The 19,996-nt window shown below is 46.9% G+C and overlaps 1 pseudogene; it reads right to left on the bottom strand.

Moving 5' to 3' along the window:
* Positions 1 to 11,161: 11,161 nt before the first annotated feature.
* LOC113908488 lies at positions 11,162 to 16,880 on the bottom strand (annotated as a pseudogene).
* Positions 16,881 to 19,996: the final 3,116 nt, after the last annotated feature.

Here is a 19,996-nt window from a genome sequence, read left to right as displayed (position 1 = left end):
ATAAGTCTGTGTTTTTAAACACCACACAGCTCCATGTGTCTCCTTGTCTTCCAAACCCAGGCAGTACTAGAACGGCTATGCGGAAGCTCTAGTGGGCTGCGATATGAGAACCAGCTCCAATGTGAAATTTACAACCACAGAGCACGGGGCACCAAGCAAATTTTTGCTTTGACAAGAGTTTGGCGGTGGGCGCCTGGGTGGCTCAGTTGGTTAAGCGACTGCCTTCGGCTCAGGTCATGATCCTGGAGTCCCGGGATCGAGTCCCACATCGGGCTTCCTGCTCAGCAGGGAGTCTGCTTCTCCCTCTGACCCAACCCCCTCTCATGTGCTCTCTCTCTCTCTCTCAAATAAATAAAATCTTTAAAAAAAAAAAAAGAGTTTGGCGGGAAGGCCAACGTCATCGTCACTAGGGTCATCTTCTGGTAGTTGCACGGTGGCTCTTTGTTCATTTGTGCGGTGTAGAAGAATGTTTGTCATCCACAGGAGAAAATGGTTTTGTTGACATCTGTACTAGCTATTGTCAACTCGCCTGAAGCTCTGAATCCTTACTGGTCTTAGACACTTAGTGGCTAAAGATTCATGATAGCGACCAAAGAAAGGTACAGATTTACTTCAGTTAAAGAAGGCACAGTCTTATTTTCAGGAACATTGCATGATGGAGGTCCTGGGGAGAATATAAAAACACTGATCTTTTTTGCCAATTTATTCATGTCATATATAATCTTATATAGTCATAATGGGTTTGTAACATTTCCTACATTTCATTACCTCTCAAGAACTGGGTTGACTGGGCTTCTGGGATGGTTCTACCTCGTGTACCTTGGTGGGAGTTGCAGTCATGTGGTGTCCCAGCTAAGCTGCCATGTACGAGATGCTTCACTCATAGGCCAGGAGCGGATGCAGGCTGTCGGCTGGGAGTCCAGCTAGACTGTGGACTGCAGTGCCTTCGTGGGGTCTTCTCCTCCAGTCTGGCTTTTGAGGGAGACTGTTTAAAAAGCAGCATTCTATGAGTCCCCTACTCTTTTCAGGGAGAATCTCTTGCTCCTCAATTTCCAAAGGAGAGAATATTTAAATTCCACTCTCTGGGAAGAGCATAATATTCACTCCTTCTCATAGAAATAGAAGTAATTTGGGGGAAAGAAGTTGGCGGAAAGCCTGACATCCACTGTTTCCAGACACTGGAGTAGAGTTTCTTTGCCTCAAAGCAAGAAATGAGTTCCATGTCCCCTCGCTTCAGTTCCCGGTCACCCTGGACCCATGCATCTCCTGCCTGGGGCTTCCTGTGTCCACACTCTCAGCTGACCAAAGAAGGCCTGTTTCTGGCTGACTCAGGTGAGTCTTCCTCTTCAGGTTTACCCTTCTCGGTCTCATGTGGTGTGGCCTGACTAAGGGTCCACTCTGGCCCCAATTGCCTCCATTCAGGGAGAGGGTTTGGGGAGCTCCATTTTGACCTTGATTCCTGCTACACTCTCTACCGCAGCATACTAGGGGTGCTGTCCTTTGGATGCAAAGGTGATAGTTTGCCCAAATGACTCCATTCTCTGTGTGTATATGCTTTTATTCAAAACTATGGAGGAAAGAAGGGGCTCCTTGGCATTCTGAATGGAAACAGTGACATCTGGAATAGCAGTTCAAAAATTACTAACACGCTTACTCTTTTGTCTTTCTAAGCGTATGACCATGGCTAAAATCCGTCAGAGGTATACTTTTGGGTTTTACAAACTGGATGGAGGAGGAATCATATCTGAATGCAATTTGATATGCATTTCTTTCCATATGTGTGTGATTAGGCATCTTTTCATATGTTTTTCTGCTGTCTTCTTTCGTCCATTTTTACAATGGGTTGCTGCTCCCTTACCTTTCAATTTCCCAGAAACTTTACTTATTAGGCAGATTAGTCATGTGTCTATTTTATGGGTTATAAACATTATTTTCTAGTTTGTTATTCAAACAATTACTTTGTTTTTGTTGTTGTTGTTGTTGTTTGTTTTTAATGATTTTATTTTTAAGTAATCTCTGCACCCAGTGTGGGGCTCGAACTCACAACCCCGAGATCCAGAGTCTCACACTCCATTAACTGAGCCAGGCAGGCGCCCCTTTACTTTGTTTTTTAACAAAGTAGATGTGTATTGCTATTATGTAGGGATATGAATCCATACATTTGTGTGCTCTGGTTTTTGAGTCATACTTAGAAAGACCTTCCACATGCATCAATTATGGTGGAATACTTTTCTGTTGCCTTCTGGACCTTTTTTCTTTGTGCTAACATTTAAATCTTTTATTCATTTGTAATTTATTCTGGTGTTTATCAAGCATTGATCCTGCATTTCTAGCATAGACTGTACTTCAGGTTACTAAGTAAGTGAAGAGGGAAAGCATATCCTAATACAAAATTCTAGCTACATATTGGAAAGGAAATAGGAGAATAGAATATTACCATTTTGCAACACTTAATAATGGTTTACTCAGTGATCATCACTAAGTTCCCCCTGATGGAAACACAGGGCACTGTTTATGAGTAACATTGCCAAAAATACTGAACTTGATTCTGATGCGTCTGATCCAACCAACCACAGCTAAGTTCCAACTTACAGAAATGTATGAGACAGAGGATCATATTAAATGACATCGTGAGGATGCAAACAGCAAAGTTCAGAATGTGAGAAAGTCAATAGTACAGATGTCCGGTGTCTTCCACAGATAACTCTGCAAAAGAAGACAGGTGGGCGGGGTCTTCTGTTTCAGGGCATGATGGAATAACCGAGGTTATTATTTACCACCCATCCTGTAATACTGTGAATTATAAGACATATGTATTTGATCAAATGACCAAAATATATTTTTCATATGTATTTGGTTTTTGTCCATGGTTCATGGCTCACAGCTCTTAAACCCCTTGAAATTTTCTGTCATACTGGCAATAAAGGTGTCTTTGTTATGTTAATGAAGGCGACTTTCAGACCCACCAAGGTGGGGCACTTGTTGTCCAGAGGACCAACAAGGTGATTAGAGGATTGGAACTCTCAGTCCCAGCCAGACTTCCCAGGACCAGAGAGATGAGGGGTGGAGGTTGAATCAGCCAATGGCCAACGACTTAGTCAATCAGGACTATGCATCAAAGCCTGCACAGAAACTCAAAAGATCTGGGTTTAAATATAAAGACACAGATAGGTTAAAGTCGACGAACTGGAAAAGATAGAGCGTACATGAAGTATACGAAGCCTGCAGTGGCTATATTGCTATCAGACAAAACGGGCTTCAGAGCAACCCCATCTCTCCTCCAGGGATAAAGAAGGACCTTTCTCAGGGATGAGGAGGTTAATTCATCAACAAGACACAATAATACTGAAAGTACGTGTGTTACAGGATTTTCTCCTTCGGTGCCCGCAGTTCTCGGTCACGCCCCTTCGAAGAATGAAGAGGGAGACCAGGCAGAGTGGTGGACAGCAGAGCAAGTGTTTATTGAGTTTAGCAATAGTACAAGCTCTCAAAGAGGGAGGGGACCCGAGAGGCTTGCCACCGGAATTTCTAAGTCTAGGGGGTTTTATGGGCTTGTTGGCTCGATGGTTTAATCTGATTAACCCTCCCTGTGCCTGTCATCCAATCAGGTTTCCGTCATCTATCTATCACGCAGGAAAAGGTGGAGGGCTCCTTCCAGGGTGGTGTAAAATCCTCTTACAAGTGGTTTCCTCTTAGGGCGGGGGGCCCCTTGTCCCTGCCTGCCTTTCTTCCAACTGTCCTTCATCGCATGCACCTCATAAGTAACCGAGTTTCAGAAAAACAAGAAAACTTCAAAATTAAAGAAGTAAAACTGGCAGAAGTGAATGGAGAAACAGACACATCCATGGTTATAGCTGGAGATTTCAACAGTCCTTTTGCAACAGGGTGTATTATTTCCTTTTCTCCTGAAAACTGAGCAAGATAAGGGAAGAGAAATCGTGTTTCATAATTCAGATTTCTTCCCATTGAACTCTGACTTGAGATTTCACGTCCACATTTCCCACAGTCTCATCGTTGAGTGGATGGGATGGGGTCTGGAGAGGAGTGTGGAGGGACAGACGGAAGGTGAACTGTAGGACTCAGATGATGGTTCCAGGTCTGGTAGGCAGGGTGGCCTGGTGCATGCTATCTAAGCTTTCTGGGCCTCAGGGTCCTCTCTTGTCAAAAAAAGGGAGTCGTTTTTCTCCTGTGTGAGTGGAGTTGGAGTCCCTGACATCGCCGTGAGTGGATGGAAGAGACTGTTGCCAGTGCCCCAGGGCTGTGAGCCGTGGTGTGCCCAGCATCCTGGAAGGCCTGTTCTCACACAGCCTGGAAGGTGTCTGGCCCGACCAGGCAGCTGCCATCAGAATTTCCACCAAGGGGCTAAATTACATAGCTGAGCTGATCATGCCCAGAGGGTTGGCCAAGCCGGAGCATGGGCAGAGGCTGGCCCAGGGTGAGTCGACACTGGGTTTGTCCATTCTTGAGCAAAGTCATCTGTGCTCAAAGTGGAAAAGGAGTGAGTATTGGGGCCGGGGACAGACATGCAGTAGGGAAAGTATTCTCCCCTCTTCTCTTCAATAGCAAAGGAGGTTGGCTTTAGCAATGGGTAGAAAAAAAAGAGGAAATGGGTCTTTACCACTTACTTTTCCATCCTTCAGTGACAGAGTCTTGAGTGTTTTCCAAGCCCAGAAAATCCCCTTTTCAGCCTTAGAATTCGACACTGGAGGGCCATCAATAAGGCCTTTGCTCAGATTCCGATGATGGTTTAGGGAATCATGAGGCTGCTAGGGCAGAGAAGAAGACATTTCTGGTACCTCTCTATTACTGATTTCTAGCTGGATTCCACTGTGGTCGGAGAACACACTCCATACGATTTCAACTCTCTTACATTTGTTGACATTTGTCTTGGAGCCCAGGATGTGGTCTATCTAGGTCCGTGTTCCATGTGCACTTGAGAAGGATGTGTCGGCTCCGCTTGTTTCTATCAATATCAGTTAGATCCTGTTGATTGATGGTGTTATGGGGTCAATTCTCCCATAACCTTGCTCATTTTCTCAAAATTGCACTATCAGTGGTTGAGAGAGGGATATGCAGTCTCCAAATGGAATGGTGGATTCCTCAATTCTCCTTTCGATTCTTTCAGTTCTTGCCTCACACGCTTTGTAGTTCTGTTTTTGGGAATACACATTTAGGATTGCTTTGTCTTCTTGCTGGAATGACCTTTCCATCACTGCATAATGTCCCTCTCTGGTTTTGGTAACTTTCTTTGCTCTGAAGTCCACTTTATTTGATATTACTATACCCATTCCTTCTTTCCTTTGCATGTTTAACATTTGCACTCTTTATGTTTTCTCAGCCTTTTCTTTTCAACTGGTTTCTACCGTAACATCTGAAATTATTTTCTGGGAAGCAGCATATACTTGGGTCACATGGTTGAATCTACTCTCCAGTTTCTATCTTTTAATTTAGATCCCTACATTTAATAGAATTAATCATCGAGGCGTTAGTGCATAAGTCTGCCATTTTTATTTTGTTTTTTCCTTTGTTCTCTCCAGTTTTCACTTCTCTATTTTCTCCTCTACATTCTTGTGGGTCACTTGAACAATTTCGTAATTCTATTCTGATTTTAATATAGTGTTTTTATATTTATTCATTCATTTTAGTTTTTATTTAAATTCCAACGAGTTAACATACGGTGTATTATGAGTTTCAGGTGTACAGTTTAGTGATTCAACACTTCCATACGACACCGGGAGCTCATCCGCCCTCCTTAATCCCCATCACCTATTTCACCCAACTCCCTACCCCCCATCTCCCCTCCGGTAACCATCAGTTTGTTGTCTATAGTTAGGAGTCTGTTTTTTGGTTTTCCTCTCTCTTTTTCCCCCCCTCTGATCCTTTGTTTTGTTTCTTAAATTCCATATATGAGTGAAATCAAATGGTATTTGTCTTTCTCTGAGTGAGACTGACTCTGACTTTTACTTAGCATAATACTATCTAGCTCCAACCATGTTGTTGCAAATGGCAAGATTTCATTCTTTCTGATGGCTGAGTAATATTCTATTACATATATGGGCTCTTTTCATAATTTGGCTATTGTTGATAATGCTGCTATAAACATCGGGGTGCACGTACCCCTTTGAATAGTATTTTTGTATTCTTTGGGTCAATACCTAGCAGTGCAATTGCTGGGTCATAGGGTAGTTGTATTTTTAACTTTTTGAGGAATCTCCATACTGTTTTCCAGAGTGGCTGCACCAGTTTGCATGCTCAACAATAGTGCAAGAGGATTCCCCTTTCTCCACATCCTCGCCAACACCTGCTGATTCCTGTGTTGTTGATTTTAGCCATTCTGACTGGTGTGAGGTGATATCTCATTGTAGTTTTGATTTGTAGTTCCGTGATGATGAGTGATGTTGAGCATCTTTTCACGGGTCTGTTGGCCATCTGTCTTCTTTGGGAAAATGTCTATTCATGCCTGTTGCCTGTTTTCTAATGGGATTATTCATTTTTGGGGTGTTGAGTTTTATAAGTTCTTTATAATTTGGATGCTATCCCTTTATCAGATATATGTCACTTGCAAATATTTTCTCCCATTCTGTCAGTTACCCTTTAGTTTTATTGATTGTTTCCTTTGCTGTGCAGAAGCTTTTTATTTTGAGGAAGTCCCCAATAGTATATTATTGCTTTTGTTTCCCTTGCCTCGGGAGACAGATCTAGTAAGAAGTTGTTATGGCCAATGTGAAAGGGGTTGATGCCGGTGCTCTCCTCTAGGATTTTAATGGTTTCCTGTCTCACATTAGGTCTTTCATCCATTTTGAATTTATTTTTGTGTATGGTAGTAAGAAGTAGTCCAGTTTCATGTTTTTGCATTTTGCTGTCCAATTTTCCCAACAGCATTTGTTGAAGAGACTATCTTTTCCCCATTGAATATTCTTCCCTGCTTTGTCAAAGATGACTTGACCATATAGTTGTGGGTTCATTTCTGGGTTTTCTCTTCTGTTCTGTTGATCTGTGTCTCTGATTTTGTACCATAATACTTAGAACAACCACTAAAATAGTTATTCAGAAAAGAACACTTTAGAAACACTGTTTAAAAAACACTGTTTTAAAGTGTTCCTTTCTGAATAGCTATTTAGTGGTTTAGTGGTTGTTCTAGGTACCACCGTCCATTGGTATTATCATTTTACCAGCCAGGGTGAAGTATATGAACTTAACCCCTCTTCAGAACATTGAAACTCCCCTGTCTACAATGTAATTGTCCTTTTTTAAAGATTTTTATGTATTTATTTGACAGAGAGAGACAAAGCGAGAGAGGGAACACAAGCAGGGGGAGTGGTAGAGGGAGAAGCAGGCTTCCTGTGGAGCAGGGAGCTCGATGCGGGGCTCGATCCCAGGACCCTGGGATCATGACCTGAGCCGAAGGCAGACGCCCAACGACTGAGCCACCCAGGCGCCCTACAATGTAATTGTGTTGAATTTATTTCTTCTACATAAATTTAGAACCATATCAGACAGTGTTGTAATATATTCCTCAATCATCAACCATAATTAGAACTCAAGGAGAAGGAGAGTCCATTCACCTACATTTTTGCTACTTTCTTTCTTCCTGACGTTCCAAGTTCCTTTTTATTGTTTCTTTCTGTTTCAAATCTTCCTTAGTCTTTTCGAGAAGGTCTCCTGGTGACAAATTCCCTTAATTAGTTTTCCTTCACCTGAGAATGTCATGATTCCCCTTTTATTCTTGAAGAACATATTCTCTGGCAACAGAGTTCTGGGTTGTCAGTCCTTTTCTTTCAACACTTGAAAAATGCTTTGTCACTTCCTTCTGATGTTCATGGTTCCTGATGAGAACTCTGGAGATGACCCTGTACCTCTCCAGGTTCTGCCACTTCCATAGCCCCTGTCTACAGAACGGTAGGAACCAGGCACCTAGCCCCCATCCCACTATGTATTTAGGGTTAGGGCAGGTATCTTTCCAGGAGCTTCCAATTTGTCCACATGTTTGATCACCTTGTGCTTGAATGTCACCCAGCTCCACAGTGGGGCTCAGCTCGCTTCGGTTTTGATCCACAGCTACCCCTTTGGGACTGATGTCCTCCCTAGGTCATTACTGCCACCACTGGGACATCCTCAGAGGAGAGTGATACGGCGGCAGCCTGCATTCCCTTACTGCCCTGCCTACTCACATCTATGTGCGACCTGCCATTTCATCTCCTTCAATGGCACAAACATGTAATCCTCGTATGTTGACCAGGGTTAACGAGAGGGAATCACAACATGAAGGATGTTCAGTTGGCTCTTGAACAACGTGAGTGTGAACTGCGTGGGTCCACTTCTATGTGAATTTTTTTCAGTACATACTGTACAGTACTATGTGGGGCGCCCAGCTGGCTCAGTCAGTGGAGCATGTGGCTCTTGATCTCAGGGTTGTGGGTTCGGGGCCCATGTTGGGCCTAAAGATTACCTAAAACTAAAATCTTAAAAAAATTAAATAAATACTGTAGAGTACGGTAAATGTATTTTTCCTCATTATGATTTTTTAAAAGATTTTATTTATTTATTTGTCAGAGAGAAAGAGAGAGCACAAGCAGGGAGAGGGGCAGAGGGAGAGGGAGAAACAGGCTCCCCGCTGAGCAGGGAGCCCAATGCAGGGCTCGATCCCAGGACCCCGGGATCATGACCTGAGCTGAAGGCAGACCTGAGCCACCCAGGTGTCCCTGCCTTATGATAACATTTTCTTCTTCTAGTTTACTTTATTGTAAGACTACAGCATGTAATACATATGACATACAAAATATGTGTTAATCAACCATTTCCATTATTATTAAAATTTTGGGGGAGTTTAAAGTTATACTCAGATATTGAATTTAAATAAATTTTGTTTTAAATTGTATCTGGAAAAAAAAAGTTATACTCAGATATTCAATTGTGGGTGAGGGCGATGTCAGTGCTGTTAACCCTCCCCGCCCCCGCCCCGCCAAGTTGTTCAAACATCAACTGTATTATTATTTCCTAGGGCTGCTATAACGAAGTACCACTAACTGGGTGGCTTATGAAGACATAAATTTGTTTTCTCACAATTCTGGAGGCCAGAAATCCAAAATCAAAATGTTGGTAGGGCCATACTCCCTGTGAAGACAGAAGGGGGTTCCTTCCTTGCCTCTTCCGGGTCCCGATGTCCCCAGGGGTTCCTTGGCAGCATAGTCCCATCTCTCCCTCCATCTTTATGTGACTGTCTTCCCTCTGTGTGTGTCTGTGGCCACATTGCCCTCCTCTGATAAGGATACCAGTCATGTGGATTGAGATGACCAAGTGGTCTTATCTTAACAATCAAATCTGCAAAGACCTTGTTTCTAAATAAGGTCACATTCATAGGTACTGCAGGTGAAAACTTGAACATATCTTTTTTGCGGGAACCCAATTCAACCCACAGGAGGGGAGAAAAGCTTAAAAAGTGAAGTTGAGGGGCGCCTGAATAACTCAGTTGGTTGATCTCCCGACACTCGGTTTCAGCTCAGGTCTTGATCTCAGGGTCGTGAGCTCAAGCCCCATGTTGGGCTCCATGCTGGGCGTGGAGCCTACATAAAAAAACAACAACACATTTCAAAAAGTGAAGTTGAATATAAGTGTTGACAGAGTACAAGGAACTAAGGTCAAACCCTCTCAAGGACACTCTCATGAGCCCACTCTCGTGTTTGGACATTCCGTACAAATGGAATCATACCTTTATGTTATTTTTGTGTGTCTGGCTTCTTTCACTTAGCATAACGCTTTCAAGGTTCATTCATGTGGTGGCCTGGATAAATAATATTCCATCCATCCATCCATCAGTTCATGGACATTGGGTTGCTTCCACTTTTTTGGCAATTATGAATCATGCTGCTATGAACATTCAGGTACAAGTTTTGGTGTGAACATGTTTTCAGCTCTCTTGGGTACATACCTAGGAGTGGAATTACTGAGTCATGTGGTAACTCTGTGTCTAACTTTTTGAGGAACTGCCAGACTCCTTTCCATAGTGCTTGTTCCCTTACCAGTAATGTATCAGGGTCCAATCTCTCCACATCTTCACTTGGATTTGTTAGTTTTTCTTTTCTTTCTTTTTTTTTTAAATTATAACCATCCTGCGAATGTGAAGTGGTATCTTATTTTGGTTTTGATTTGCATTTCCCCACTGACTCATGATATCGAGCATCTTTTCATGTGTTTATTGACTATTTGCGTATCTCCTTTGGAGAAATGCTGAACCATTTTTTTTACCTATTTAAAAAACTGAGTTATTTATCTTTTTACTATGGAGTTGTGAGAGCGCTTTATATATTCTGGGTACTAGATCTTTATCAGATATAGAATTTGCACATATTTTCTCCCTTTCTGTGGGTTGTCTGTTCAGTTTTGATGGTGTTCTATGGTGGGCAAATGTTTTAATCCAGTTATTCTATTTTTCTTTGATCGATTGTGATTTTGGTGTCATATGTTGGAAACTATTGCCTAACTCATGGTTATAAAGATTTACACCTGTGTTTTAAGAGTCTTACAGTTTTGGGGTGCCTGAGGGGTGCAGTCAGGTAAGCGCCCATCTCTCAGTTTCAAAGGCTTGGGTCCTGATCTCAGTGTCATGGGATCGAGCCCCACATCTGGCTCTGTGCTCAGTGCGGTGTCTGCTTGAGATTCTCTCTCCCTCTCCCTCTGCCCTTCCCACTTGGGTTCTCTCTCTCTCTCAAACAAATAAATAAGTCTTTAGAAAAGAAAAAGAGTCTTACCGTTTTAACTCTTATGTTTAGCTCTTCGATCCCCTTTGTATACTACTATTTCTAGATAACATGATACAGGGATCCACATTCACATTTTGCCTGCGGATGTCCAGCTATCCTAGCATGCTATGCTGTTTTTACCCACTAATATGTTTCAGATATTTTTCATGGCATCCTTTATCCTTTCGCATATATCCCAGCTTGTAACACACTGCCCACAAACACACTCTCTTCCCAGTGTGTCCTGGATTGCAGCCTTAGTGGGACCCCCGGAGTGCTCCTTCCCACATTTCCATCAGCTCAATCACTGCCCCTTGGGAGCTCCCTGGGATCCCAACCTCCCCAACTAAAAAGAGAAGAATCCAACTCTTCTAGTTCGGTCATGGGTTAAAACTTTCCATTGTTCACACTGGACACCTTGCTATTCTTTTTTTCATTTTTATTTTTTGTATTTATTTTTCCGGTGACCCTTTTCCTCTTTCTCAGCAGAGAGACAATGCCAGCGTTCGGTTTGATTTTGTTTGTTTCTGTTTGTTCATCACAAGAGTCTACTGAAAAGTGAACATGACCAAAATCAAGATTCCCTATCAGGGCTCCTGCTGGGACCTGCACACAACCCTTAAACCAAATTGACCTTTGCAGCTGAGGGAATTTCAAATCTCGGCACTGGGCTTCGGCGTTCCTGTTAGTGTCTGCATGGCTTCCATGCAGGACTGTGGGCCTTTCTCTGTAATTTGTGCTCAGCTGTTGCAGCGAGATTGTCCCTTTGTAAGCATCTCATGAGTAATCTGAGGTCATCAGTCATGTGCGTATCGCTGACTGAGAGGCCAACCTGGCAGGGGGCACGGGAGAGGGGAGATTTGGAAAATACACAGCAGTATCAGAGAGGAGCTTGAGTTTGTGCGTCAGGGTAGAGGTGCTGGAGAGACAGGGAGGCACAATCAGGACGGACGAGACAGGCTAACCGGGCTCATTTGACCTGGACCAGAGCGCTGACCCTCCCAGAGACACATGGGACAGAAGATGACTCCGCACCTCACCTCACTTCACCAGTTGGCCCCAAGACTGTCTGCTCCTTTATTCGAGATTGAAATAAAACAGAAATTTCCAAACCTCTCCAATGTTTTTAAATTCATCCCTGAGTTGGAAAGTGTAACCTTACCCTGTGAGTGTGTAAACCAAGGAAAACACTCCTCTTCAGAAGGTGAGTCTCTGCAGGGTCTCAATGGCCCCTAAGGAACCCATCTGCCTTCAAGCTGCAGAGGGGTGGGAATGGCCATGCCCAGGGAGACATCGCCTGACTGGTAGATGGACAGGCTTTATGTATTCTGTTCTTCTGATCACATGCCTGAATGTGTGTGGGTGTGTTTGTACTGGTTTGTATGGTCTTTGCAGAAGGGGTTAGGAATGACAAGAGTTAGTTTCTGTTCAACAAGAATATAAGGGAGAACAAACATTTACCATCAAAAGGAAATACCGATTTCCTTTAACACAATGTGATTGTTTCCTATATTTATTCAACTCAGATTGAACTCAAATAAACGAGATGGACTGAGGTTCTGCTCTGTGTTGGCTCTCCCCCTCGGGCTTTGGGGGAGTCTGTGAAACATGAGGGCAAAGACAGGAGGGAAGACAATCCAATGACAGGGGAAGGCAGCCTGAGGTCGGGGAAAACAGACAAAAGCAACTCCGGTTGTTTGGCTTCAGTGAAAGGAGAGCACATGGAGGGCCAATTCCCAGGGGAAGGTTTTGCTGAGTCCGGGCCGGGCGGGACGCTGCCTAGGCAATCCCCGCCAGGAAGGAGGAAAGAAGAGCCTGTGGGCCCCGAAGGCACACCGCACGAGCGGCGAAGTGATCATCAGTCGACGGGCCGAAGTCGTCCTTGGACTGTCAGTCGGGACTGACCTCCTGCAAGGCCTTTGGTCTCAGGCGCCAGAGCAGCAGGCCGAGGAGCAGCGCGCCCCCGAGCAGCACGAGCGCCCGCCGCCACCCGCGCGGCGCCACCTCCAGCCAGCGCCGCCCCCGCACACGCCCCCGCGCCAAGCCGCCGGCCGCCAGCAGCTGGGCCACCCGCCGGAGCCTGAGGTCGGGGGCGCGTGGCGCAGGGACTCCGCCAGGCCGTACACGGCGTTGGTGAAGGGCGCGCCCGTGCTCCCGCGCCAGCCGCTCCACCAGCGCCAGCAGCTCCTCCACCTGCGCCTCGCGCGCCGCGCCCGCGGCCCGGTTGCTCAGGGCGCACACGCGGCCGCCGCACTCGGCCACCAGGGCCCGCAGCGCGCGGTTGTCGGTGTCGCGCACGTAGTCGTGCAGCGAGGCCCCTCCAGGTCCTCCCGGCGGGTGAAGACGAGCACGGCCCGCGCCAGGACGCCGGCCCGAAGAGCTCGCGGACGCCGCGCACGGCCTGCTCGTCCTGGGCGGTGAAGCGGCCCAGCTGGGTGACCAGCAGCAGCGCGTGCGGCCCGGGCGCCGACAGCAGTAGCAGCGGCCCCGCTCGGCGCAGTCCGGGTCGGCGCGGGCCGTCGGCGCTGAAGAGGTCCGGGGTGTCGGTGACCTCGACGCGCCAGCGGGCCCAGCGGCGGCTCCCCAGGGCGCAGGTCCTGGTCACCGGGTGGACGCGAGCCTGGACGGGAAGCGCCCGTGGCCCAGGATGCTGTTGCCCGTGGCGCTCTTGCCCGCGCCGGTCTTGCCGGCCAGGATGAGCCTGAGCCGGGGCTCCTGCGCAGGCGGCGCGTCGTCCGGGTCCTCGGAACCTGTGAGGGCACAGCAGGCGTGGGCTGCCCGCCTCGGACCCGCCTCCGCTCCCCGGGGCCCCGGGGGCGCCTGTGGAACACGGCAGAGCACCAGGCCTTGGGCTTCTGCTTCTCCGACCAAGCCTTTCCTAGGGTTCTGGTCAGAGCTTGTTCCGCCCTGGGGCGTCTGTCCCCATGTCTCTTGCGTCTTTGGCCTCAGCACAGGCCCCTGGCCCCGCTCCAGCAGCTGGTGCGCATCTCTCTGGAGGGCACCGCTCCGTGATGGCAGGCCCTGACTCCGCGGACGTGCTGTCTGGGCCCGCACGCGGTGCAGACCTGTTGCTGCTTGACACCTGCCCTGGCCTCTGGGATGCTTCTCCCGGGCGCCGTCCCCGCGTCCCAGCCAGGAGAGGCGGGAGGGCACGGAGGCCTGGGAGTGAGGGGCTGTGTGCAGTCCCGGCCACCGCGCGTTGGAATCACAGCCGCAGCGTGTGCCCGCCGTGTAACCCTGGGGAAGTTGCTCCATCTGAGTGTTAAACGTCTTCCGCACAGATGGGAGTGGTGACAGAGAGTTGTTTCTCCCGGGGTTGCTCAGAGGATTAGGGGGCTGGTCTCTTTCCTTCTTCCCTCCTTCCCAATTGCCCTCCTCCTCCCCAGCTCTCACACCTGCTGCCAGGAAGATACCTGTTAAGCCCCCATCCTTGTTCTCTAGCACATTCTACCTGGTAAATCGTGTTCCCTCTAGTCCATGGTCTCATTCCCTCCACCTCCTCTTGTGTGGGGGTCAGAGTAGATTTCTCATCCTCGGTTTACCCTCTGGGTTGGGAGGCACAGACTAGTCAAAGCACTTAATATCTCACAGTAGGGCGGGGCGGAGATGCAGCACAAAGGCAAATCTGGGCTCTTGCTGTTTGAGCCCAGCATGGAGACACCTCTGGGATTTGTGTCTGTTCAGTCTTGAGTTGGCACATCCCCTTGTTCCCCAGAGCTGACCCCCGAGGCCAGTACACACCGCGAGGCAATTCTTACCATAGGCATTTTCTTCATCTCTTGCCATCTTCCGTCCTCCCATTTGCCTGAAAGAGCCCCGAAGACAATTTGTTCATTCATTCATTCATTCATTCATCCATCCATCAAATAGGTATAACTACCTTCGTGGGTCAGGCAAGGTCCAAAACGCTGGTGGTGCCCCAGTGAAAAGGTCAAGGCTCCTGCCTTCCCCTGACATCAGCATATGGGGAAGAACCACCCTGGGAGGACCTGGCTGGCGTTGGCCCGGTACCGGGAGAGCATTTGGTGACTTTTCAGGGACCTCGAATGCAAAAAGCAGAGGGCAGATGATAGCAGCTCCTGTATCAGAGAGTGAGCTTTAGATGCTAATGTTTTCCCAGGTGATTCTGTGTCAGTGACATAAGCTGTAGGTTCTGAGTTTTCCCAGGAGATGCCACAGCCAGGGGAGACTTTGGAAAACCCTGAGCATTGGAAAGTTTGCTCAGTGACTTAGGAACCACCTTAGGGCAGTCGGCCTGGGGCAAAAACAAGAAGAGAATTTGCATTTTGTTTGTGGAAATTGGAAAGAAAACATCCCTCCCAAGCTGATCTGAAGAGCCCGTGATCTGCTCTCAGCAAACCGAGTAACTGGGCTTGTGTCATTTGTCCAAGTTTGATCTGTGCGCCTGGGGAGACGGGCCACTGCCCTCCAGCTCCTGATGGTCTTGCCCCAAATCTGAGGCCTCTCCGACTAAGTGATTATACCCAATTCCCACGTGGTTTAATACAGTGAAACACTTCGCGATGACGTTTGTCTGAGCACAGGAGAGCCTGAACACAGGCGCGCAGCCCGTCCCCCCGTCCGCCTCCCCGGCCCCCTGTCCCGCTCGCCCCCTACTCGGTGGGCTGCTCCGCAGAGAGCGGGATTCGGCACCTTTCCTTTCCCACCTGTGTGCTTGCTCCTCTGACCACTGATTCTCTCCCACGTGTCTGAGTCCTGTCTGTGCCTCACCATCCATTTCACGTGTACCTCTTCATGGCGACACCTGCTTACTGTGGGTGACCGTGTTCTGTCCCGTGGGCACCACATGAGGAAAAGCAGAGGCAGGGGCTGCTGGATAACTTGTCTCTGGCCAGAGGACTCAGGTGACAGGTTTGCCTGGTACTCAGTCCAAAGTGTTTTGTGTTTCTGCAGCAACACCCTGCCACCCCCCCCAAAGCCCTCAATAAAGGTCACCCCACACACCTTAGGTGAGGAGTGGTCTTGTGCATACAAATCAGCGAACTCCCATAACTGACTCCAGAGCAGAAGTGAAGAAACAGCCAGAAGATTCAGTGCAAAGAACAAGCATGTAGCTAAAGCCGGAAGCCCTTGTCCATGCTGGAAATGAGAGGCTGTGGTATAGAATATTCACGCAACTGCTGGGCCCTTTGGAACCTCCCCCAGGGTTTGGATTGGGATTTGGAGCATTCTTCCAGAGTTTCTGAAAGCTGAAATCCGGGGTCACAAAGCTGGGTAGTCAGTGAAGAATGTAAGACATGGAGACTCCTGTTATCTTAAATGGGATTGTAGATGATTTATCTAGTCCAGTGCTTCTGAACCTGCTATTTTTTGGACATATCTAAGGATCCTTTAAAATATATCTATTTCTTTGACATTTGGATTCACAGATCTGTACTTAAAAAAACAAAACCAAAAAAGGTATGTCTCGCCCCACCCCCCTGAGTGATTCTAATGCCTTTGGTGGGTGCTCTGAGTTTCTGAGCCATTCACCCCGTCCAAGCCCTTCATTTCCAGTGGGGATGAGGGTAGGAAGCGGGCTCGCAGCCCACACAGCCCTGGGTGGCTCGGGCTGGGGGGAGAGACGTGTAAGGGCACGTGTAGGGCAGGGGTTTGAAGACGGTGTTCGTCATGGTCGCTGGCTCCTGCTAGTCCCTGTCGCACACAGGGCTGAGGAGGTGGAGCGTTTGAGGAGGATCCAGCTCATAGACATAATTTTCACTTTGTACCACGGTCTGAGGGTAGACCGGTTTCTTTGTCCTCAGAAATATCTTTCGGCTTTGCTGCATCTGCCCTCGGGGAGTGTCTGCCGGCTTCTCCAGTGTGCTCTGCTCCTGGAGTCCTTCTAGCAAACACCTTTATTACTAGTCGGGGAGTAGGGAAGGAGAAAGGATTTAGTCCCAGATAGGAGTGTGTGCAGGCCACGACTGGAGAAGATGCTTAGCACTTCTTCTGAACTTACTTTGAAAGTCAGAGCATCCTTCCAAGCCTAGAAGTGTGAAGCGCGAAGTTACCTTTCTAGAGCCCGCTCCCCTTCCTCATCCTCAGCGGTAGTAGAAGGCAGGTGCTCGCTCAGTGAGCTCACACAGGCCCCCAAGTCCTCACAGCTCCCACTCCCCAGGCGACCCCCTTGCCCTGTGGGCTCACCTTTCCCGCAGCAGTGGTGACAGGCTCTGAGGGTGGCAGAGAGGCCCCTGGCCTAGTGCTTTCCCTTTGGCTGTGAGCTCAGAAGGATGCCCCTCCCAGCACGGGGAGGAAGTGTCCCAGCCTCTCAGAGCTCAGAGCCCCCGGAGGGAGGGTGTCAATTTAAAGGGACAGGACCGTGGCCAGCCTTTCCGATGGGAAACCCAACCCCTGCTTTGGACTGGGGCCATGTTTTCCAAAGGTCCCTGTAACCCCCATCTTGCCCCCAGTACGGGGCTGTAACCTCAGAGAAGAGCAGTTGAGATTTCTGAGGCCTGTTTCAGTTCCAACCTCTGCCCACTAATCTTACCTCCAGTTGCCTTTTGGTTTTTTTTTTTTTTTTTAGGTGTTTTCCTATGAAATGGCCTCTTGAGAGTCTCCTTCCCTCGACTGGACATCAGGTTGGACAGGGTCACCAGCATGGTCCTATCTGCCAGTCCCGTCATTCTTAAAGAAAAGGAGGACTTTTCCAGTCATTAAAGATCAGACAGCAGGCAGAGGAAGGAGATTTTTCATACGAGGCTTAGTCTAGCCTCAGTTGCTCTCTCTGACCCAAGTTGCTGTTTCTTCTCTCAGGAGGGTCATGAGAGAGGTGAGTAAATAGCCAGCCGTTGTGTGGAGAGAAGGCTGCAACAGCATATGGTGATATGGGCCCCGGACCTGGCTAGGTCGTTAATCCACTCTGTGATCTTGCCTAACTCACTTAAACTTTCTGGAGTTAACTTCATCTGAAGCTAATTGGTTGGGGTCTGATTTTTACCCATTCTTGCTAGCTTCTTCTCTCTAGTGACGAGAGCCAACCCACTACCCTCCACCGGTTCCCCCCCCCACGCAGCTTTGTTGAGATATAATTGAATTGTAACACTGTGTAAGTTTAAAGGGCACAATGTGTTGATTTGATACACTTACATATTGCAAAATGCTTACCGCTGTAGTATTTATTAAATAACACCCGCATCACATCACATCATTGCCATTGCTTTTTTTTTTTGAGTGACAGCATTTAAGATCAACTATTCTCTTAGCAACTTTTAATGTATGATCCAGTGGTATTAACTCTAACCACTGTGCTGTGCATTAGACCCCCAGAACTTCCTCATCTTATAACTGGAACTTTGTACTCTTTGACCAATGTCTCCCCATCTCCCTTCCTCCAGCCTCTGGTAACCAACGGTCCACTCTCCATTTCTGTGAGTTTGGTTTTTTAAAATTCCATGGAGAAGCGATATCATACAGTATTTGTCGTTCTGTGTCCGACTTATTTCACTTAGGACAATGCCCTCACGTTCCACCCATGTTGTTGCGAGTGACACTATGTCCTTCTTTCTTGTGGATGAATAATTTTATATATATATATGATTATAAATAAATTATATTAATATTATATTAAATTATAGATAGATTTTTATCCATTCATCTACAGATGGACACTTTGGTTGTTACCAGGTCTGGCTGTTGTGAATAATGCAGGGAACGTGGGAATCCAGATATCTTTTCAAGACTCTGCTTTCAATTTCTTTGGAGAAATACCCAGTAGTGGGATTGTTGGATTGAGCGTTCCGACTCCTGTCTTGTGGGCTTCGACCAGCAAAGCCCACGGTGGCAGAAATAATTACTCCAGACTACGGATCAGTCAAGAGAGGTGAGATGGAGCCTGGGGATAAGAGTCCCTGAGCCACTCCTAGACTCTCCTGTTTATTAATACAAAGACTTCAGGTAACAAAGTAACATACATCATAGGAATTCACGGAAAGTGCAGAGCAGGGGGTTACAAGGTTCTTGAAGCAAACAAGGCAATTAATCTTAAGCAATTCAAAGGGTAGACTTTACCATTTCTGGAGATGAGTTTTCTATAGGTAAGGCAAAGGCAGGCAAGCCTACGAATCCCCCAAATCTGGTGGAGCCTGTTCTAGATGAGCAAAGCATGTCCTGTTGTTTTCAACAAGACAGAAAGCAGGTCTCTGCTGGGCTATGCGGTCCTATAACTTAGTAACCCATGATTGTATTCCCATACTGGGTCACATGGTAATTCTAGCTGTAATTTTTGGAGGACCCTCCATACTGTTTCCCACAGTGACTGCACCAATTTACATGCCCACCAACAGTGCACGAGGGTCCCCTTTTCTCCACATCCTCGCCAACACCTGTTGTCTCTTGTATTCTTGATGACAGCCATTCTGACAAGTATGAGGTGAGATCTCATTGTGGTTTTGAGTTGCATTTCCCTGATGATAGTGACACTAAATCTCTTTTCACGTACCTATCACCATTTGTATGTCTTCCTTGGAAAAATGTCTATTTAGTTCCTCTGCCCATTTTTTAACTGAATTTATTATTGGTGGTTTTTTTTTTAAAGAACGTATTTATTGATTTGAGGGAGAGAGAACACGAGCGGAGGAGAGGGGCAGAGGAGAAGCAGACTCCCCACTGACCAGGGAGCCCGATGTGGGGCTCGATCCCAGGACCCCGGATCATGACCTGAGCTGAAGGTAGAAGCTTACCTGACTGGGCCACCCAGGCGCCCCTTGAATTGCTTGTTTTTTGATGTTGATATGAGTTCTTTATAAATTTTGGATATTAACCCTTTATCACATATATGATTTGCAAACATTTTCTCCCATTCAGTGGATTGCCTTTTCATGTTGTTGATGGTCCATTACTGTGCAAAAGCTTTGACTTTGATGTTATTCCATTATTTATTTTATCTTTCATTGCCTTTGCTTTGGGGGTCAAATCCAAAAAAATATTGCCAAGGCTGATGTAAAAGAACTTACCCCTGTCACACTGTATGTTTTCAAGCCTCTTAAATTTATTGAGGCTCATATTGTGGCCTGTTGATCATATTTAGGAAAACATTCCTTGTGTGCATGAAAAGAATGTGTTTTTTACTTTGTTGGGTAGAGTGTTCCAGTGGTAGCCCAGTTGGTTTATAGTCTTGGTCACATCTTCTCTTTCTCTTTTGACCTCTGATTAGTTGCTGTGCCCATTGTTCAAAGTGGGGTATTAAAGCCTACGCTTATTGTTGAATTGTCTATTTGTCCTTGACTTCTGTTATTTTTGTTTTGTGTGTTTGA

This window comes from Zalophus californianus, chromosome Y (genome assembly GCF_009762305.2).
Source record: "Zalophus californianus isolate mZalCal1 chromosome Y, mZalCal1.pri.v2, whole genome shotgun sequence".
Lineage (NCBI taxonomy): Eukaryota > Metazoa > Chordata > Mammalia > Carnivora > Otariidae > Zalophus > Zalophus californianus.
This window is presented reverse-complemented; position numbering and strand designations above follow the sequence as displayed.